Raw genomic sequence first — 23,708 nt, forward strand, 5'->3', positions numbered from 1 at the left:
GAGAATACATTCCTTGTACTCCATGGACAGCTTGCATAAAGGCACTGAAATGGAAGATGGAGGCTGGTGAGGAACAAGTAGCTAAAGGTGGCTGAAGTGCAGTATGTTTTTAGGAGAACAAGGTATAATAAACCTAGAATGTTAAACGTTGAAGCTGGACTATCAAGTGCTTAAAATGTCAAGCAGAGGAGTTTGTATTTAATCCTAGGGTCACTAAGGCTTACTGAGCAAGAATGACATGGTCATACCTGTACCTCAAGAATGTCACTTTGGTAGCTTTTAGAGGATAGATTAGAAGTGGGAGTAACTACAGGAATGGAGGCCAATTAACAGGATACTGAAAACTTCTAGCCAAGATGGCTACCTGAACAAAAACAGACTGCTCAACTCCCACATATCTATTCCAGCAAAACCTTGGAAGTCCACATCAGACTGAATAAAGATAAATAAATTCAGAAAGAAACTACAGGAATTTCTCCTCCAGAATTGTACAAAAAGTCAGCCTAAAATCAAGGGACCATAGGAAAAAGGTTTCTTTAGCAAATAAGTAGCAGGGTGGCAAAAGACCTAATATAGCCTGTAAGTAAGGTTCTGTGTCTGCAGGCAGGAATGGAGGGCTCCCCTGAGAAAGCTCCAGGAAGGACAGAATTCTCCAGGGCAGGGACCTTGGAAGCCCTGAACACCAGCATCAGGAAGCAACCAGCACTGCAACTGCAATATTCCGATACTAATAACCCAGGTTCAGGGTCTCCAAGACTCCTATTATTATGTCATGAAACCATGAAAGAAGACCCTAAAGATCCACATCACTCTGAATCTCAAAAATCTAGGAGGAACTAATCCCAGGAGTTAGAGGGGAGCTCAATACAGGTATCCAAAGGACTCAAGGCAAGTATAAAAAAGGGTCAAGCATCTTATTCAAAAGCAGAGCAAAGGAGAATATCCGGATCTTGGACAAAGCTGTCATTCAGGAACGAAAGCTGGAGAGATAAGTCAAAGAAAACCAACCATTATCAAAAATTATTACAAATCTAGAGTTACCCCCAAAAAAGAATAAAACAACAAGTAGAGACTCAAAATGAAAAAAATGAATTCTTCACAAAGACACATGAATACTTAGAAGAGAAACAAAGCAAGAGATAAAAATCAAAATAAAAGCTCTGGAGGAAATAATTGCAAAGAGAATAAATAGCTTAGAAAACAAAGTGAAGTCAAAGTGATTTTTTAAAAAAAGTGATACTGTTTTTAAACGCACCAAAAAAACAGAAGGTTCAAAATAAACTCCAGACAAACAGGATCATTTTGAATATATAGATTGTGTTATTTTTTTAAGGATAAGAAGATGGTTTAGTTAAGAGAATAACCATGTTTAAGAGGCAGACGTTGGATGACGATACAGCAAAGGAGCCTAAGAAGAAACACTCAAACAGATAAGAAGAAAATTGGAAGAGAACAAAAACCCAAAGAGAGAGGATCCAGGACAAGCAGCCAGTCACTAGTGTCAAATATCGCAGAATTCAAAAACAAAGAATACTAAGAAACTTTCAAGCAATTTAGCAATTACATTTCAGCAATTAAAAGACAATTAAATTTCAGGTTAGTGATAAAGAAGTCCAACTGCAAAGGGCTCAGGAATTAAATAAAAAGAGACAAAGTAGAAAACAAGACTGGATTTTGAATAAGAGAATCTGTGTCCAAATCCCAGCTCTCCTACTACTTTCTACCTGTATAAGCTTTGGCAAGGCTCTGAACACCTTAGGAGATCTCAGTTTCCTAATCTGTAAAAGAAGAGGATGTACTAATGGCCTCAGAGGTACAAATGACCTCTGTGGTCACTTGCAACTTTACATCAATGATACTCTGATCTATAACTAGAACCTGCACTTCTTTACTCTTAGAACAGTGATTGTAATACTGCCAAATTTCCTTGGCAGTATTAAATTCTGATTCTATACTAAAATTCAGATCTTAATGATAAAATTATAATACAGGATTCAGACTGCTCTGAGTATAAAAATGGAGTGTTGGAACAAAGAACTTGCCTGGGAAGCTCACACCAATACACATAGCTATTATGAGTACATAATAGTACATTAGAAATGAAGTATACTACTACAATTTCAACGAACGTATCAAAATAAACACTGCAGCATTGCGCATTTGAACTGAATCTATTTAAAAATAGTTTGACGCTGCTTATTCCAACACTGTAACATACTGTGGAAGCTTTTACTATGCTAGTTTAGTATAAATCCCAGTGACAGAAAAATTTAGATCTCCATAACCCATAGTTGATGGATGAGAATTTGTAATATAACTACCTTCTTATTCCTAAAGCAAGCTTGGAACTAAATGTCTATAGTATCCCATCTTCATTATTACTTTTCCAGGTCACTCGCTTTTTCTATAAGTAAATGGCAAAAATACAAAGAGTTATTAGTCAAGGTAGTCAATGACAAATTTGCAATAGAAAAGTATAAGAGTACTGGTCAAGTACATAATAATGCATGTGTGGCTCACTAATATCTTCTGGAATTTAACCCATTTGTTTGAACTAATGTGTACTGAAGCAAAGACAAATTTTTTTTTAAAAAAGGTCAACATGAAGTCTTCATAAAAATTTCATAAAGGAAATGTCAAGTATAGTTATTAGATTTGCAAAGACAATGAAATAAAATGAATGCCAACACAACCTTGTGCTTTAATCACACCAACCTTAGTTCTTAGCTGACTGCCAATAGTGACTCAATCCAGTCAAACCACCCATCCAAGAATCTGGATGCCAGCTATGTGTCCAGCACTATGGTAAACGCAAAAGAAGTATAAGATACAGTTCCTGTCCTAAAGGATTTACAATCTATTTGGAAAAGGAAACTAAATTTTGTGAAATAATTGGTAAGCAATTAACTACAAAACCGTGGTATTGACAATAAGTCAACAGATCAGAGAAGGAAGAGATCACTATGGGTTGGGTTAGATAAGGAAGGGCTGGATCTGAGCTAAATTTTATAGAAAAGGTAGAAAGGATTTAGATAAGCAGAAGAGAGAAAAACATTTCATGAAGAGTGAAGTTAGAGCACAGAAGTTTTAATCAGTTTGATGTATGAGACTGACCTCGAGCAAAGTTTCTATATTGTCATCCGAGGCCATCTCCACTCATCCTGATCTATATCTTGCAACTGGATCCAGATGGCTCCAGAGGAGAGTGAGGCTGGTGACCACTCATCCTGATCTAAATCTTGCAACTGGATTCAGATGGCTCCAGAGGAGAGTGAGGCTGGTGACTCTGCACAGACCTCTCTCGTTTAAATCCAACTCACCTGCAAGTCATGGCATCACCTTCCTGATGTCATGGTCCTCTTTAAGAACAAAGGACAAAAACAATAATACTGGAAAGTAATAAACAAGCTTAAACAAGTAGGATTATGCTTGAGAGACCAGCAAAGAAAGAATGCCCATCAATTGGGGGATGTCTGAACAAATCATGGTATAGGAACCTTAATGGAGCATTCTCCTGCCACAAGAAATTATGAAAAGGTGTGTGAGAGAAACCTGGGAATACTTGTATGAATTGATGCAAAGCAAAGTGAGAAGAACCAGGGGAACAATTCATACAATAACAACACTGTAAAGAAAACAATTTTGAAAGGCTAAGAACTCTGATTACTGTAAGCAACCAAACACAACTCAAAGGCAGCAATGATGTATTATGCTAACTCCTGATAGAAAGGAGAAAGACAAGATGCAAAATGAGAAATTTTTGGACATACTAAATATGTGAATTTATTTTGCTTGACTATGCTTATTTGTTATAAAGACTGTGTTATTCTTTTTTTATAGGGGTTAGGGAGAGATAAGAATTGGGGAGGACAAAGAAGGTAGGAATAGTGTTTTCCAAAAGAAAAGTGTGTTGCTGAAGTATTTTTTTTTTAATTCATAGAAAAGAACAGAAGGAAGTTCAGAAAGAAACAATCAGGACAGCTTTCAAAGCAACATATTAAATTTATTATATACTTTATTTCTAAAAAGTAAACTGTACATAATATATTCATGGTTTTCACATGCAATCCTCTTTCTTTTTTACTTTGCATTATGTAAATGGCTTTTGTTTGTGAAGATCAGAACCAGTAAACAAAAAATAAGAAACAGGCAAAGGAGTATGAATTTTACACATATGGCAATAGGATGCCATTTGTAGACTTCTGAACTTGAGCTTCACAAGCTCAAAGTGATGGTATGGAATGGATTAAAAGTAGAAAGACTAGTGGTATTTAAACTATATAAACTAGATAAAATCAAATTACAAAGGATTTTTGAAAGGCATTTAGACTTAGCTCATATACACTTAAAGATGGAAAGGACATTTGAGTTCATCTACTCTAACCTCTTTGCTTTACCAATGAAGAAAATGAGATGCAAAAAAAAATTAGATTTTTTGCCCACAGTCATAAAGCATATAAGAGGCAAAGCTAGCATTCGAAACTCAATTGTTCTTATATCAAAATATAGCACTCTCCTCTAAATAACCAATGGGTAATCAATGAAAATTTTAAACAAGGAAATAAGCTGACAAAAGTTTTTCAAGCGTTTTCAAGAAAACTTAGTTGATCTCTGGTCACATACAGAAGAAAAAATAAGGAGGGAGACACAAGGTAGGAAAAGAAACTGAACATGCCACATATGAAATAGAGCACTTTATTAGGAAAAGGAGACAAGTGTCTATTGTTTTCCCTCTATCACCTTCTAACTATGACCTTGAACAACTTAGTACCATACAGGTACAGAAATTTTACTGCTGTTCAGTCGAGTCCAACTCTTTTGTGATTCCATTTGGAGTTTTCTTGGCAAAGATACTGGAGTGGTTTACCATTTTCTTTTCCAGATCATTGTACAAATGAAGAACTGAGGCAAACAGTGTCAAGTGACTTGCCTCCCCCCACAAATGGAACACTAATGCATTGTTGGTGGAGCTGTGAAATGATACAACCATTCTGGAGAGAAATTTGGAACCATGCCCAAAGAGTTATAAAAATGTGCATACCCTTTGACTCAGCAATGCCATTTCCAGGTCTGTATTTCAAAGAGATCATAAAAATGGGAAAAAGACCCACATGTAGAAAAATATTTATAGCAGCTCTTTTTGTGCTGGCCAAGAACTGGAAATCAAGGGAATGCCCATCAGTTGGGGAATGGCTGAACAAGGTGTGGTATATGAATGCAACGGAATACTATTGTGCTGTAAGAAATGATGAACAGGAGGACTTCATAAAAGCCTGGTTCTAATTCTTCTTTACAACATGACCAATATGAAAATATATTTAATATGAATATATATGTAGAAACTATCAGACTGCATGTTGTTTTGGAGTAAATGGAGGGTAGGGAGGGGGACAAAATCTATAACTTAAATTTCATGGAAGTGAATGTGGAAAACTAAAAAATAAAATTTTAAAGTTAATTTATTTGTTTTTACTTTCCCAAATTCATTTCCATAAGTTTTAAATTTTCTCCCCTTCTCTTCCTTCCCCCTCCCCAAGACAGCATGCAATCTGATACAGGCTCTACATATGCATTCCTATTAAATATATTTTCACATTAGTCATGTTGTATAGAAGAGTTAGAACAAATGGGAAGAACCATGAGAAAGAAAAAAAAAATAGCTTGTTTCACTCTGCACTTAGACATAAAATAATTTTTCTTCTAGTGACTTGCCCAGAGTCACGCAGCTAGTCTGAGATTGGATTTGAACTCACACAGATGAACCTTCCTGACTCCAGGCCTAGCTATCCACTGGGCCACCTAGCTAACTCAAATGCAGAACTAGGAAATCTGTAAGGTGTTTGCTCCTCCCCCCAAAATTCAGGTCATATGCAATCTAAAGTTCCTGTAGGAATTCAACTATGAAGTGACAAGGGCCTAAACTAAATCAGTAACAATGAGAACTAGGGAGGGTAAAAAATGAAGAGTTGTGCATTTTCTAAGTTGTGAAACATTTAAGTGGGAGAATTTCCACTATGATTTACTAAATAAAGATAAGGAAAGAGACTCAAAATGAATCTGAAATTTCAAGTTTGGATGAAAAACTCAATATTTTGTTTGATGTTGCCATTGATAGAAATAGGGAGAGATTTAGGGGAAGGGTGGAGAAAAGCAGTTAAAACTGATTTAGAAAAAGATAAAATCTATTTTAGATATAATGGATTTGAGAAAATGGAGGGAAAACTTCAAGAAATCATTTGGCATTAACAATCATTTCCTTATAACCTGAGAAGAAAAGATTACTAGAGTTTTCACATTTTTATACAAGAAGAATGAATGTTCTTCTTGATAAACAGTGTACTGGAATAGAGAATTGCCACTTTTCTGGAATTATTTATTTGCCTAATAAGACAGTATGAAAAGTTATGATTAAAGCTGTGATATAGACAGTCCTTGATTTGCAATGATTCAACTGCCTATGCTTTGTCAATTCACATCTCTACCATCATTTTTATATAATATACACTAAAATTAGCTTCTATTTATAAACTTAGAGTTACAAAGTATTTTTAATATCTCATATGATTCTCACAACAGGTAAGGTTTAAGTATTAGGATCATAGGGTCATAGAAATAGAGCTGGAAGGGTCACAATCTCATGACCCACATGTTTAAGAAGCGCTGACCCACATTCTCAAATTCCAATTTCAAATTCCAAATCTCCATCACTGTACAATGCTACTATCCCCCACCATTTTAGAGGCTTGACCAAGGCAATATTATGCAATATAGTATGCTTTTCTATACCATCCATATGCCATTTAACTTGGTGATCTCATCCGTTCCCATGGGTTCAACTACCATCACTAAGCAGATAACTGCTAGATCAAAATATCTAATCCTTGTCTCTCTCCTGAGCTGGTCACACAATTCCATTGGCTGTTCAACATGTCAAACTAAAAGTCCTTTAGACATCTTAAATGAAACATGTCCTTAAATAAAACAGAATTTATTATCTCTCCTCCAATAATTCTACCTCTTTTCAAACTTCTCTATTCCTGCTGTGGGGACCACCACTCTCTCAGGCATCCAGGCCCCAGACTTGGCATCACACTAAACTCCTCATTTCTACCTTTACAACATCTCTCACGTACAACCCTTTCTCTCCACTCCTTACTACAGGTAAGGCCCTTATCACCTTTCATTGTAGGATATATAAATGGTCTCCCAACTCTGTGCATTTTCACAGGCTACATATCATCCCATTCCTAGAAATGCTTTTCCCCCTCACCTCCACTCCTTAGTTTCCCTAACTTCTTACAAGAACCAATTCAAAGTCTTCTACAGAAGGCATCTCCTGATACCTCTAGCTACTTATAAGTTGCCCCTTTCAAATTAACTTCAATTTACTATTCTGTATGTAATTTGTTAGTAACGAATAATTTACAATGTCTCTTCCAATAGAATGTACATTCCTTGAGGGTAGAAACTGGGTTTTTGGCCTTTGTTTGGATCACCAGCACTTCAAGCAATACTCAGCACAGGGAAAGCACTTGCTCCTGACTGACTCGCCACAGAGAATATAGAGGGACTGAAGTTAGTCAGTGTGCTTCCTGAAATACTCTGTGTTAGCTTGTCTCTCAAGCTCCCTGCTTCAGTCTAGGCCAGTCCTCTGGCCTAAAATAGCCCCATATCCCCAGGGTCTGTAAAGTGTGAAAAGGAAAGAGGGAGGGGAAAAAAGGTAGTGGACCAAGGAGAATGTCCTATAATGAGCTTGACATTATGATATAACTAATAACCTATCTCTGAAGGCAATTCAAATTAGACATTTCAAAAAACTTAAGAGCTGGAAAGGACCTCAGAAGTCATCTAGTTCAATTCCCTTATTTTATAGACAAGGAAACTAGAGACCCACCAAGGTTAAGTCACTTGACCAATATCACATAGGAAGTAAGCCAAAGAGTCAGATGTGAACCCCAGGTCCTTTGTCTCCAGTTTCAGAGCTCTTCCTACGTCATTTGAATATCTTAATGTCTAAAGATTATTCTAGAAACTATGCTCACTCTGATGTGTAAGTTCAACTACATTTGTGTAAAAATGTTAAACTTATCACTTTATAGTAATATATTATATTCAAACCTTTAAAATAGTTGATCAAATTCAGCACTGTGTGCCTTTGAGATCAATCACAATTCAAGTCAAATTTTGAGGCTTTTTAACATTGTGAAGCAAAAGCAAAAATATGGTAAAGGATAAAAGGGTGAAAAAATTCTATCCAATTAAGAGTTGGTTTACACATTTTAAAGGTAGACAAGCTTAATATGAAGCTATAATAGGTGTTCATCCTTCTTGACCTCTCTGCAGCTTTGGAAATTGACTACTCTGTACTCCTGAACAGGCTCTCTTCTTTGGGAAACAATGTTGCATAAGACATGTGACAAAGATCTCTCTCCATGAGTTCTCTTTCTATGCAACCACTCCTTCTTTGTCTCCTCTGTTGTATCAACATCCTTATAGCAAAGACAAACTGAGTGTATTCCCAGGCTCTCTCCTGGGCTCATTTCTCTTTATAACTGTCTCTCATAATGATCTCATCAGTTCCAAAGAGTTCAATTATCATCTTCATGAAAATGACTCTGAGAAAGACATATCTAACCCAAATATCTCTCCTGTACTCCCTTAACAATCTACCAATTATTAGACACTTTAAATTCCAAGTCTAAGAGGTATCTCAAACTCAAGAGATCCAAAACAGAGCTCATTATCTTTCTTCCCCAAGTCTATTCTCGTCTACCAAGCTACCTTATATTTCTATCAAGGATGTCCTCATTCTTCCAGTGAGGAAGGTTCCCCACCTCAGTATCATCTTTGTTTCCTCACTTGAATATATCTAATTAGATGCCAATTTCTTTCCTTTCTCTCCACAACATCCCTTACATATATTTCCCATTCTGTCTTTTCACAAAGGCACAACCCTGGTTCAGGGACCTCTCATCTCTCAAAACTACTACAATAGCCTCCTAATTGGTTTCCCTGACTCAAGTGTGTCCACTCAAATCCATCCTCCAGATGCCCACCCAAGTGATTTCCCTAAAATATAAAACTAATCATGTCACCCCTCTAAATCAGTAAACTCCATTAGATCCCTATCTCCTCTTTGATCAAATATAAAGAACTCTGACATTAAAATCTCTTAAAAATCTGACCCCAACCTGCCTTTCTGCCCATCTTACTCCTTACTGCCCCCTCCCCATGTATGTTATGATCTGGTCACACCTGACTACTTGCAGTTACTCATCCACAATACTCCAGAGCTCCTATTTTCTTGCATTTGCACTGGTGGTGCCCCCTGCTTGGAATGTTCTCCCTCCTCACCACTTCGTGGAGAACCTGTTTCCTTCAAGACTTAACTCAAAACACTTCCTTCTGCATGAAGTCTTTCCTATCCCTCCAGCTACTGGTGCCTTCCCCTTGATGGTTACCTTGTTTCTCTGTTGTATGTGTCTTCCATATATATACATGTGTATATATGTATATATACATACACATATATGTATATATACACAACATATATGTATATATGCACATGTATGTATATATGTATGTTATTTCCTCCATTACAAGTAAGTTCATTGTAAACAGGGACTATTTTATTTCTGTTTTTTAATCTCCAGTGCCAAGCACAGTGCCTAGCACATACCAGATAATAAATGCTTAACTGACTGAAGAGACTGCAGCATAAAAGAACTAGAAGATTTTGTTTCAAAGGATGCAAGATCACCAATAACTAGATTTTTAATGTCTATTCTTCCTACAGGAATGAGAAAAGCAAAGCAGCAAAACATGTATCTCTGGATACATTTCTAAAAGTGATAATCAAGGAAGTCTAAATCTTCCCAAAAGTCTCAAAGATATCTCTCTGCATAAGATAATTCCTTCTGAATCATATAATGCTAACCAAGTTGTTTCTATGCATTCTAATTGTTGCAGTAAAAATAGGGCAAAAAACATGAAGGAATTTTTAAAAACAGTAGATATTAATATAAATGCATATTTGATGCAACAATGTCATAAAATACATGTGTGATTGGTTACCAAGTTACTGTTTAAGCAATTTATAAATACATGAGAAAGTCTAAATATTGTACCACTTAAACCTAATTAAATAAGTATTTCATAATTCCTGTTAAAAGTAGGGTAGAAATAGGTCCTTCCTTAAGCAACTAATCCACTAATATGTCATTATTTCTATGAGATCAAATATGCTTACATTTTTCATAAATAAACTTCTCTTTTCTTCAGTTGACAGTCCTCTTCATTCTCTCAAAGAGGTTCATAATCTTGGAATTACTGTCATCTGCAATCAGTTGTTAACAACAGTAATTGCTGAATTTGTTTATATAGTGCTCTTGAGGTTTCCAGAGCTGAAGGAAAATGAGGGCTCTAAGAGACACATGTGGAAGAGGAAGTGCATCCCAGCCACAGAAAGATATACGAGGCAAAGACACCGGAGAAAAACTATTAGAGTTTGGGAACTGAAAATAGGTCATTTTAGCTGGAATACAAAGTGTGAGAAAAATAAACAAATCTGAAAAGATAGGCAGAATGCAAATTATGTCGAGGCATAACTGTTAATGAAAAGTTTGCATTTAAAAAAAGAATGCAACAGGGAACCACTGAAGGTTCTTGATCATCAAGGTGTATATGGGCAGACCTGAGTTTCAGGAGGATTATTTTGGCAACTGTGCAGAAAATGAATTAGAGAATAAAGAATGAAAATAGAGAACTCAATTAGGAAACTTTCAATCATCTATGTCAGAAGTGAGGAGAGTCTGAATTAGGACAGCAGTTATGTGTGTGGAAAAATAATGTCATGGAAGTAGAGGGATGAGAGAGTATTAAGGAGGATTGACAGCATAAAAAGCTGAAGAGAAGTTAAAAAGGGTAAAAACTAAAAAAGATTATAATTCTAGCAATTAAGAGATAGCTAGTAACCTAAGATAGTGAAATTTCAAACCCTGGTCAGCTCAGAATTCAGAACGCCAGTAAATGAGAAGAGGGGAATTTACAGCAATGGGCCTAGTTACCTTTTTATCTAGGAATAAGGTTACTGATGAAAAAAGAAAATAGGACAACAGACTAAAGAGATGGCATATATAATCAAATGAAAGTTTTTTAAGGATAGAAGAAATCTGGTCATATGTGTAGGCAGCAAAGAAGCCAGTAGATATGAAGAGAATGAAGATGAGATAGGTGGAATAAATAGTCATTACATACAATTCCACTTAATATACTACATATTGTCAGCCACAATGAATTTCTCACTAGCTGTTCTCTGAACTTGTCATTCTATCTCACATCTACCTGCACTGGCACAAGTTATTCCCCATGTCTGGAATGTACAATTTATAATAATATTCATTATTCACAACCTTTATTTTCTTTTAAAATAATAGGCATAAACCTTCCATATAATCTATAAAATACTGAATTTTCTACTTTTTACTCCAGAACCACATTTTCTAATATATTTTAGCTAGCATCCCAAGGACACCTTTGCATTAAAATTACCCAGTACTAAAATAAGGCTAATATAATTTAGAGGTTTCTACCAAGTCCTCTGAAGAATTTCTTATAAGCTGTGATTAACTTCATAATCTTTTTGCAAATACTTAATCAAGAGCAGTACAACAGGAGATAAACACGTATTCCATGAAATGATGATACTTGCTATCTTTTTTTTTAACTCTTCGAGAAGAGTTTACGGTGAGAACCATCTTTCCACTTAGATGCAACTTCCTTTTGTCTTCTAATTTGTAGCAAAAATGCTAAGATAGTATTTCATTTCCCCCATGTTATGTGCAGTTAGATACTAGACAACAGTCTCATACTGACACTACCAATTTATCAAAAGTTAAGTTAATGTTCACTGCCTAAAAACTGATTTTTAGTATACTTTGCTTCCAGAATCACTGCAGCATCAAAGGAGAGTCATAAAACATTGAGGATTATTTTGTACTATTCTTCAAAAAGCTTTACTAGACCTTATAGTCTCCTCAAGCTATTGTCTTATATCTCTCCTCCCTTTCTCAGTCAAACTTCTTGAAAAAAGGTTATCTAGTAAGAGAAAGAAACTAATAGCATAGAGATTAATAAAGAGGAGATAAAACTATCCCTACTTGATGATATGAGTTTACTTAGAAAAACTTGAGAAATTAGCAAAGATACCAACTGAGGTAGTAACTTCAGCAAAGTTCTAAGTCACATAATAAATATTAAAATATCAATAGCATTCTACATTAGAATAAAATCCAAATGGCAATAATAAAAAGGAAAATCCATCCCAAACAACCACAAAATGCATAAAATATCTGGTGATCAATTTACCAAAGCATGTAACACATGCTTCTATAGATTCAATTACAAAGTGCTCCTTAAACAAAGAACAATTTAGCACAGCTGGAGGAATATCGAAGGCTCAAGGCTGGGCTGTGTCAACATAATAAAAATCACTATACTACTAAGTTAATTTTCAATAGGATGTTTTGCAGGACTTGGTAAGATAATAATAAAATTCATTTTTTAAAAAAGGTTTAGAATATCAAGGAAAATAATGAAAAGAGAGTAATGGCACTTCCACACTTCAACTATATTATAAAGCAGCAGTCATCAAAACCATTTGCTACTGGTTAAAAAATAGAGGTAGATCAATGGAACAAACTAGACAAGGGAGAATCAGAAATAAAATAACTCAATAACCCAGCATCCTACAAACCTCAACATCTGAAGTTGCTTAGGAAGAAATTCTTTATAAAAAAGTTGCTAGGAAAACTAGAAAGCAGTCTGGTAGAAATCAAGTTTAGACTAAATTTATAATACATTCTAAATGGATATGACCTTAACATTAAAGATCATATTATTAAAAAAATAGAAGCAACACAGATCATATACCTGTCACAGCTATAGATAGGAGATATATTAATCAAACAAGGGATAGAAGCAATTACAAAAGGTAACAGATCACATAAAACAGAAAAACTTCTGCTCAAACAAAATGCAAACAGGATAAGAAAGGGAAGCAAATGGGGGAAATCTCTATCAAATTTCTCTGAAAAAAGTTTGGTAGCTAAATGAATAAAAAATTAACATGTTTATTAATTTAAGACCAAAACCCACTAAAAGATAAGTGGTCAAAGGATATTAACGAACAGCTCTCAAAAGAAGCATTATAAACAACTAACAACCATTAAAAAAGAATGCTCCAGGGGAACAGAGCCAAGATAGCAGAATAGAAACAGGAACCTGCTAGAGCTCTCCCTCTAAGCCCCTCAAAAAACCTATAAAAAATGACTCTAAACAAATTCTAGAGCAGATTGAAGCAAATTTCCAGCCCAAGGCAACATGGAAGGTCAACAGGAAGGGTCCACTGCACTGGGGTGGGAGTGGAATATAGTTCGGCAGCCAGTCACCCCAGCACAGACTGAGCTGGAGCAGACCTTTGGGCACTGAATTGCTATCAGTTGCTGTGGTTTCCACATTTCTCAACCCACAAACACCAAAGACAGCTTCAAAGGTCAGTGGGAAGGGTTTCTCACATGGCTGAGAGGGGAGTGTGGTCCAACCCCAGACCAAGGGCCACAGCAGCCACTGTAGAAGTGGCAGCTGCTTCTGGAGTCCTCCACTCAATAAAGAGCTCAAGTAATTAAGTAAATGAACAAATGGGGGAAAATGAAACAGACTATAGATTCTTACTTTCTCAATAAAGAGGTATTTTCTTATGTCACTGGTGATGAGGAAGATCAAAACATACAACAACAAAGTCAAAGCTCCTGCATTCAAAGCCTCCAAGGAAAACATGAATTGGTCTCAGGTCATGGAAGAACTCAAAAAGGATTTTGAAAATCAAGTAAGAGAAGTAGAGGAAAAATTAGGAAGGGAAATGAGAGTGATGCAAGAAAATCATGAAAAATGAGTCAACAAGCTTGCTAAAGGAAATCCAAAAAACTGATGAGGAAAATAACACCTTAAAAATCAGACTAGGGGCGGAGCCAAGATGGCGGAGTAGAAACACACAAATACGCTAGCTCCGAACCCACAGCCCATGAAATATCCGTAGTAAAGAGCCGCCAATAAATTCGGGAGCAGGAGAAGCCACATAATAGTGGAGCGGATAAGATTTCTGTTCCAGAGGGACCTGCAAACCTCTTGCAAAAGGTCCATTGCGCTGCAGACGCGGTGCCCAGCCCAGCCCTGCACCGGCCCCAGCAACGAGAGGAACAGATCCGAGCGGACTTCAGGGATGGGATCTCCAGCGGCCACGCGGGTCCCTCCACCCACAGGTGACGGGGGTCGGTGAGAAGGTCTCTTTGGTGGGTCGAGAGGGGAGTGGGGTGCCCCCATACTCAGGCCCCCTCGGAAGGCAACAGCCAAGGTGGGAGCAGACCCGGGCTCCCCAAGCAGGCAGGAGCCTGGATCCATTGTTGAAGGTCTCTGCATAAACCCCCTGAGGGAACTGAGCCCGTGAGGCGGCCCTGCCTCCACCTGAGCACCTGAACTTAATCTCACACTGAATAGCAGCCCTGCCCCAGCCCAAAGCACTGAGGCTGGGAAGCAGCATTTGATTCTCAGACCCCAAGCGCGGGCTGGGAGGATCTGGAGGCGAGGTGGGTGTGAGGAGAATATTCAGAGCTCAAGTCACTGGCTGGGAAAATGCCCAGAAAAGGGAAAAAAACCAAGACTATTGAGGGTTACTTTCTTGGTGAGCAGGTTTCTCCTCCCCTCCCTTCTGATGAGGAAGAGCAGTGCTCACCATCAGGGGAAGACACGGAAGTCAGTGCTTCTACATCCCAGCCCACTCAATGGGATCAGTTCTGGGAAAAGGTCTTAAAGAGCCCAAACAATTTTCAAAATCATGATAGAGAGGTGGAGGAAAAACTGGGAAGAGTAATAAAAGATTTGCAAGCAAAGTATGAACAACAAATCAGCATGCTGCTAAAGGAGACCCAAAAAAATGTGGAAGAAAATAACACCCTGAAAAATAGGCTAACTCAATTGGCAAAGGAGGTTCAAGAAGCCAAGGAGGAGAAGAATGCTTTCAAAAGCAGAATTAGCCAAATGGAAAAGGAGATTCAAAAGCTCACTGAAGAAAATAGTTCTTTCAAAATTAGAATGGAACAGATGGAGGCTAAGGACTTTGTGAGAAAGCATGATATCACAGAACAAAGAGAGAAGAATGGAAAAATGGAAGATAATGTGAAATATCTCACTGGAAAAACAACTGACCTGGAAAATAGATTCAGGAGAGACAATGTAAAAATTTTGGGACTACCTGAAAGCCATGATCAAAAGAAGAGCCTAGACATCATCTTTCATGAAATTATCAAGGAAAACTGCCCTGAGATTCTAGAACCAGAGGGCAAAATAAATATTCAAGGAATCCACAGAACACCGCCTGAAAGAGATCCAAAAAGAGAAACTCCTCGGAACATTGTGGTCAAATTCCAGAGTTCCCAGGTCAAGGAGAAAATATTGCAAGCAATGGAATAGGATATTCCAGAAGTCAAAGGAACTAGGACTAAAACCAAGAATCACCTACCCAGCAAAACTGAGTATAATACTTCAGGGGAAAAATTGGTCTTTCAATGAAATAGAGGATTTTCAAGCATTCTTGATGAAAAGACCAGAGCTGAAAAGAAAATTTGGCTTTCAAACACAAGAATGAAGAAAACCATGAAACGGTGAACAGCAAAGAGAAGTCATAAGGGACTTACTAAAGTTGAACTGTTTACATTCCTACATGGAAAGACAATATTTGTAACTCTCGAAACATTTCAGTATCTGGGTAATGGGTGGGATTACACATACACATGCACACACGCACACATACATGGAGACAGAGTGCACAGAGTGAACTGAAGAGGATGGGATCATATCTTAAAAAATGAAATCAAGCAGTGAGAGAGAAATATGTTGGGAGGAGAAAGGGAGAAATTGAATGGGGCAAATTCTCTCTCATAAAAGAGGTAAGCAAAAGACTCATTAGTGGAGGGATAAAGAGGGGAGGTGAGAGAAAAACATGAAGTCTACTCTCATCACATTCCACTAAAGGAAAGAATAAAATGCACACTCATTTTGGTAGGAAAACCTATCTCACAATACAGGAAAGTGGGGGACAAGGGGACAAGCAGGGTGGGGGGGATGATAGAAGGGAGGGCATGGGGAGGAGAATGCAATCCGAGGTCGACACTCATGGGGAGGGAAAGGATCATAAGAGAATAGAAGTAATGAGGGACAGGATAGGATGGAGGGAAATATAGTTAGTCCTATACAACACAACTATTATGGAAATCATTTGCAAAACTACACAGATTTGGCCTATATTGAATTGCTTGCCTTCCAAAGGGAAGGGGTGGAGAGGGAGGGAGGTAAAGAAGTTGGAACTCAAAGTGTTAGGATCAACTGTAATGTTCTTACCACTAGGAAATAAGAAATACAGGTAAAGGGGTACAGAAAGCTATCTGGCCCTAGAGGACAAAAGAGAAGACGGAGACAAAGGCAAAGAGGGATGATAGAAGAGAGAGCAGATTGGTCACAGGGGCAATTAGAATGCTTGGTGTTTGGGGCGGGGAGGGGATAAAAGGGGAGAAAATTTGTAACCCAAAATTTTGTGAAAATGAATGTTAAATTTAAATAAATAAATTTAATTATAAAAAAAAAAAAGAAAAAGAAAATGAATGTTAAAAGTGAAATTAAAAAAAAAAATCAGACTAACCTAAATGGCAAAACAGGTCCAAAATGTAAATTAGGAGAAGAATGCCTTAAAAAGCATTATGGTTCAAATAGAAAAAGAGGTCCAAAAGCTCATCGAAAAAAATGATTCCTTGAAAATTAGAATGGAACAGATGGAAGCTAATGAGACTCTATGAAAAATCAAGAAATTATAAAACCAAAAGAATGAAAAAATAGAAGACAATATAAAGTATCTCACTGGAAAAAGAACTGACCCAGGAAACGGGAGAGATGCCGGAGATATAATTTTAAAATTATTGGACTACCTATAAGCCATAATCATAAAAAGAGCCTAGACATCATCTTTCAAGAAATTATCAAAGAAAATTGCCCTGAAATTCTAGATACAAAGGGTAAAATAAAAATGGAAAGATCCACCAATCACTTCCTGAAAGAGATCCCAAAAGGAAAACTCCTAGGAATATTGTAGTCAAATTCCCGAATTCCCAGGTCAAGGAGAAAATATTACAAGCAGCCAGAAAGAAACAATTCAAGTATTGTGGAAAGATAATCAGGATAACACAAGATTTAGCCGCTTCTACACTGAGGGATAGGAGGCCTCAGAATATGATATTCCAGAGGTCAAAGGAGGCAGGATTAAAACCAAGAGTCACCTATCCAGCAAAACTGAGTATAATACTTCAGGGGAAAAAATGGAATTTCAATGAAATAGAGGACTTTAAGGCATTCTTCTTGAAAAGACGAGAGATGACTAGAAAATTAGACTTTCAAATACAGGAATCAAGACAGGAAAGTGAAACCACAAGGGACTTATTAAAGTTGAACTGTTTACATTCTTACATGGAAATATGTTATTTGTAACTCATGAGACTTTTAAGTATTAGGATAGTTGGAAGGTATACATATATATTTGTGTGTGTAGGTATATGTATATGTGTGTATGTAGGTATAGGTGTATGTAGGTATAGGTGTGTGTATATGTGTATAGATACATACGTATATACACACACATACAGAGAGAGAGGGAGAATGCACAGGATGACCTGAAGATGAAGGGATGATATCTAAAAAATAAAATTAAATGCTGAGAAGAATGTATTAGGAGAAAGGGAAAGGGAGAGGTAGAATGTAGTAAATTGAAAGAGCTTTTACAATGGAGGGGAAGAGGGGGAAAGTGAGAGGGAATAAGTGAGCCTTACTTACATGGGATTTGGCTTCAGGAGGGAATAACATACACACTCAATTGGGTTTGGAAGTTTGCCTAACCCTACAGGAAAGCAGAGGGCAAGAGGATAAGAGGGGGGGACAATAGAAAGGACGTCAGATTGAGGGAAAGGGTAATCAGAAGCAAACAGTTTTGTAGAGGGACAGGTCAAAGGTGAGAAGAGAACAAATGGAGGGTGGGTCAAGATAGAGGGAAATATAGTGTTTCACAGCATGACCGCTACGGAAGTGCTTTGCATGACTACACATACATAACCTATATTGAATTGCTTGCCTTCTCAATGAGGGTGGGTGGGGAGGGAGGGAAGGGAGAGAATGTGGAACTCATAGCTTTAAAAATGAATGTTAAAAATTGTTTTTGCATGCAACTAGGAAATAAGATATACAGATAATGGGCTATAGAAATCTATCTTCCCCTACAGAAAAACTAAAGGGAAAGGAATAAGGGGAGAGGGGTGGTAGAAAGAAGGGAGGGCAGATTAAAGGAGAGGGTAATCAGAATACTTGCTGTTCTAAGGTAGGTGAAGGGGGAAGATGGAAAGAAAATTTGAAATTCAAAATTTTGTGGAAATGAATGTTGAAAACTGGAAATAAATAAATTTAATAATAAAAAATTTAAAAAGAAAGTGTAATAAAAAAAGAAGTAGGACTTGAACCTAAGTCTTCTTGACTCTGAAGACAACTCTCTATCCACGGTGCCTGTTATCATAACAATAATATTTTTACTGTTAAACCCTTCTATAGCACCTTCAGTCTTACAAAATGATTTATGTAAATTATTTCACTCATCCCTGTTATATTATACAGCTAGATTCTGATTAGTGCAAATAATGGAACCCTATTGGAATTCACACTAAAATTATAATTTTGTACAATATGGTCACTGATTTCATACCAATGGAAATACGCTGTGCAAATCCAAATAATGCAACTACTTTACCATAATCATCATTATTGTTCTAATATTAATAATTATTAATTATTCATGGTACCAGTAAATATTATTTAACAAGAAAGAATGCTCTGAATCACTAATAATAAGAGAACCGTGATGTTTTACATTACTCACATTCTACAAAATGGCAAAGTTAACAAAAGATGGGAATTATAAGTGTTAGAGAAGTTATGGTTAGACAGGAACATTATTAGTGCACTGTTACTGGAGCTATGAATCAGCATAGCCATTTCGGAAAGCAATTTGGAAAGTATAATGCAAATAAAGTAACTAAATGTCCATACTCCTCCTTCACTGAACCCCAGTATTTTACATACCAAAGAAGTTATCAATAAGAAGAAAGTTCCCATATATGACAAAATATTTATAGCAGCACTTTTGTGATGGCACAAAACTTGTAGATAAATCATCAACTGGGGAACAGCTAAACAAATTGTGATATATTACTATACTCTAAGAAATGATAAATGGGATAAAGCATAGAAAGACCTATATAACTGAGGAGTGAAGGAAGCAGAGCTAAGAAGACAAGATACAATAACTATAATAATATAAATGGAAAGAGCTACCAAAAAAAAAAAAGTAAATGATGTAAAATTTTTAAAAACAAGCATGTCTCCAAAAGAAGAGACATAACAACTCCATCTCACCCTTTTGCAGAGGTCTACAAGTGGGGTACTTTGCACAAACAGGTAAGTCCCAATTAGTCTAAATAATAAATCCTGTATGTCAACTTTATTCAAATTCATATTACAAATTTCCATTTGGCTGGAACCAGGTGCCATAGATAATTATAACTTCAAATCATGCAAATTTGAATTTATATAACCACTTCATGGTTTGTATGAATATAATCACTTCAAGGTTTGTATGAATCCAGACCTAGCTATTGACCACTTCTTTCCTCCTGAATACTCTCCCTTCTCTGGGTTTTTATAACAATATTCAGGTTTGCCTCCTACTCTCTAGTTTGCTCCTTCTCATTGTCCTTTGCTTACTCATCATTCACATCATTCCTCCTAACTATGGGTGTTCTCCAAGGTTGTCCCGGGCCCTGTTCTATTCTCTTCCTAGGCCCATTCCCTGATTCCTTCTTAAAGAGGCCTATTCACTGAATGGATTTCACCTCACTCTAAGTGAGGACCTGAATAGACCTTAGGCAAAAAAGGCCATTGCATCCTCAGCCATCTCCATTCATCTTGATGAATATCTGGTCACTGGATCCAAATGGCTGAGGAAGAAAAAGTGAGGCTGGGGACCTTGCATAGCCCTCCCTCACTCAAAACAAAGTCAAGTGCAATAGATGTCATCATTTCTCTGATGTCATGGTCTTCTTTGAAAACAAAGGACAAACATAACCTGTGAGTAGACGGAGTTGCCTCAATGGGGACCCAGCTTGCTGGGTAACTCAGCTCATCCTCTCCTTTCTGTTCCTGACCCCCTTTCCTTCTCTCCAAAGGAAGGTAAATTTGGATGGCCAGAGGATGCCCAGTTAACTTGGGGTTTACTGGCTAGATTTCTTTCTCTTTTTCTTTCTTCTTTCCTTCCTTTCTTTCTTTCCTTCTTTCTCTTCCCCCCCCTTTATTGCTTTCTTTCTTTCTGGTCTTTCCCACAACCTTAAAACCAGTGCACTCTAAAGCGCATAGATTGGACAACAATAGGTCCCTGCCCAAACTCCATTTAATGGCTGTTTTCTGGACCTTCCTGGCTTCAGAGTGATAATCAATAATAACTGTTGCTCTTTCCCTCCCAGCTTAATTTACTTATTTTTTTTCTTTTGCTCATTAAAGGGGCCATTCCCTGATTCCTTCTTAAAGAGGCCTATTCACTGAATGGGCATCACCTCACTTTAAGTGAGCACCTGAATAGGCCTTAGGTGAAAAAGGTCAAGGTCTCCCATTGCATCCTGGGCTGTCTCCAGTCATCCTGATGAATATCTGTGGATCAGGAGGAGAAAGTGAGGATGGTGAACTTGTATAGCCCTCCCTCACTCAACACAAAGCCAAGTGCAAGTCATATCATCATTTCTCTGATGTCATGGTCTTCTTTGAAAATGAAGGACGAACGCAATCATCTCTAAGCAAATAGCTTCCAGGACAATGTATCCAGGCCTAGTCTCCTTGCCAAGATTCAGTTCCACATCTAACTGACTACTGAACAATTCAAGATAGATGTCCAAGAGATTATCATAAAAATACAACTAATTATCTTTCTCTCCAAAGCCTTCTCTCCTTCCAGCGTCCAAGTTCATAAATATTATCCTGAACTCCTTCAACTCATGTATCCAAACAGCCAAATCTTTGTTTCTACCTTCTCAACATCTCCAAATCCCGACTCTTTCAGTCCTCTCATATACTACCAATTTAGTACAGGTCCTCACCACCTCTCTTCTAAATTTACAACAGCCTCCTAACTGTTCTCCTTGCTTCAAATCTTATCACCATTCCAGCCACCCTACACGCTACTATCAAAGTAATACTTCTTAAGCACAGATTAGACAAAATCTCCCTATTCTATATTTTGAGTGATAAGCATATTACTCTGTCAAGCATAGCACATTACAGGAACTTAATGATAAGGAGTAATAAGTATCATTTTAGCAACTTTAAACTTTTTTGCTTTCCTCAATAATAAAATATTATCTCTTTACTACTACCAAAGGGGGAATGAGACTTTTTTCAACCAGTTGACTTAATCACCCCCTGGGAAGGCATAAACTAGCTTAAGTTGTTTTCGTGCATTATTCTAAGAAGAAATAATGTTCAACTTAAGTAGGGAGTAGAAAATAAAGGAGGTAGGATACAAAAGCTAAAAAGTTTTCATCCTCTTTAGTTAGATGTTCAGAGCTTCACTGTGAAGAGCTGTGAACTTTAAGACAAACTACTAGTCAAATGTATGCTGAAAACAGAACCCAAAGTTAACAAAGCCTAGTAAATAAGATGATTCTAACTATGTGCTACTCTAACCTACTTCACACTCAGCAGCATTCTAACATAAACTTCATTTAGACATTTCAACATATATCCTTCCACACCCATGCAACTGTAGGCTTTTTGAAAGTAGGAAGGAACCATGTTGTTTATCATTTTCATAAATACTGTAAAATGGGGATAACAACTGTAATACTTAGAGTTGGCATGAAGGTAAAAACATAATAATTACTACTATACTGTCAAAGTTAAAAGACACATACATCCTTTCTGTTAATCAGTAAACTACAAAAGTGTAAAGTGACATGTGAGAACAATCAAAATCAACCTATAAGTCAATTCTGTTTAACTGGAGAGAAGAGATGTTCAAAAGTGTTATCCACTGTGTCAAAATAAAAGGTATCAATGCTTTTTTCTTTTAAAGAAAAAGAAAAACCAATACACACACACAACCTATTTGCCAATCCTTTCAGCCTGTCTTTTTACAATTTATTTTCATAGCTCTTCAAAACTTGCTCTCTAAAAGTTACAGAACAAAGTTACCTTAGGGCAGCCAAACTTCACCAGAATTATAACCAAATTTAAAGTAATTTTATCACCTCTGCTTCCCTCTTAACACCACCATTTTAAGTATCTTGGCTCTCTCCCTTTCCAAAAAGCATTTTGTGATAGCATACCTGAACAACCACATCACACATAGGCATCAACTATAAGAAAAAATACAACTGCCTGCCTGAACCATGAGCTCTATTACAACAATGCTCTGAGTTCCCACATATCAACCCATCTATGGTGATATTAATGATAAAGACATATCTTGTTTCATGCAATACATTTTTGAAATTGTATAAAAATACACTTTTTAAATAAATCTACCCTTAGTTGCACTTTTAAACAATCTTGAATTCTTTTGTAAAGAATTAAAATCATCTATCATTACAATAGTGAGACACATATATTATGTAATAAAAAGCTGTGTATACCATACTGACCTAGATATGCTAAAAATCACAGGCTCTAACATCTAGCAGATCTCCTTAAAATCTAGGACTATAGCTTCTTTCATTAAAAACACAGCTGCTATTTACTAACTAATATGGGAGAATACATGACTGTGACAACAATTACAGATGCTGAAGAGTCTACTCATACTTTCATTTCTACTCTGAAATCTAGAAATACATCCTGACCCCCCAGTTTCCTGTTCCAGTGGAAATATGAAGTTGGATATAAAGGGCAACAGCATATTGGAAATTAGTATCAAAGGATAGCTAGCTCACTTTATTTCTTCTCCATGATCCATTTTTTCCTCATACATCCACTTTACATCGTATTCTTATTTCTGAATCATACATTTAAAAGTTTCTCATTTTATCTAAATAGTTAAAGAGGAAAATAGTCACAGTATTACCTAAAGCCACTAAAACCTGGGGAACCATACAGACCTAAGAACAAAAAGACCTTTGTAAATCCCAAGTCAAAGCTCCTAGCAACAAGCTGTTTAAACTGCAATGTACTGACCTGAACTTCAAATTACAGTTAATCTATTCATTAAAACAGCTGTAGGTAACTATCAATTTAAGAAGCTTTTTGAAAGTGTGAGGAATAAGAAAAAACCTAAATTTCCATGAATCCTTTTCTATGCCTACACTTCACTTTTGACATTTTGCATATTTGAAAATTCTATGGCTTTAAACCTTAAATGATTTTGGCAGAACATTCCTAGAATTATCACCAACCTAATTTCAATCTCCCTCTCTCAAAGGAAAAGTACAAGAAATTTATGCTAATTATTTCACACAATCCTATTAAAAACCATTAGTAAACTAGATTGTTTCAAATTTAAGTCAAAAGTTAACCCTAAACTTCTA

General features: G+C 36.7%; 1 protein-coding gene and 1 long non-coding RNA gene across 4 annotated transcripts in view; both read right to left on the reverse strand.

Annotated features, from left to right (window-relative positions):
* The window catches only part of SUGT1 (SGT1 homolog, MIS12 kinetochore complex assembly cochaperone), an 80,427-nt gene that overhangs the window by 8,037 nt on the left and 48,682 nt on the right, over positions 1–23,708 (reverse strand). The window lies entirely within an intron of this gene.
* Positions 2,712–3,202, reverse strand: LOC140509529 (uncharacterized). The gene is made up of 2 exons (XR_011968803.1): positions 3,115–3,202; positions 2,712–2,800 (listed from the first exon to the last, which is right to left on the reverse strand). It is a non-coding gene; the product is annotated as an uncharacterized lncRNA (long non-coding RNA).

Source organism: Notamacropus eugenii, chromosome 6 (genome assembly GCF_028372415.1).
Source record: "Notamacropus eugenii isolate mMacEug1 chromosome 6, mMacEug1.pri_v2, whole genome shotgun sequence".
Taxonomy (NCBI): Eukaryota; Metazoa; Chordata; class Mammalia; order Diprotodontia; family Macropodidae; genus Notamacropus; species Notamacropus eugenii.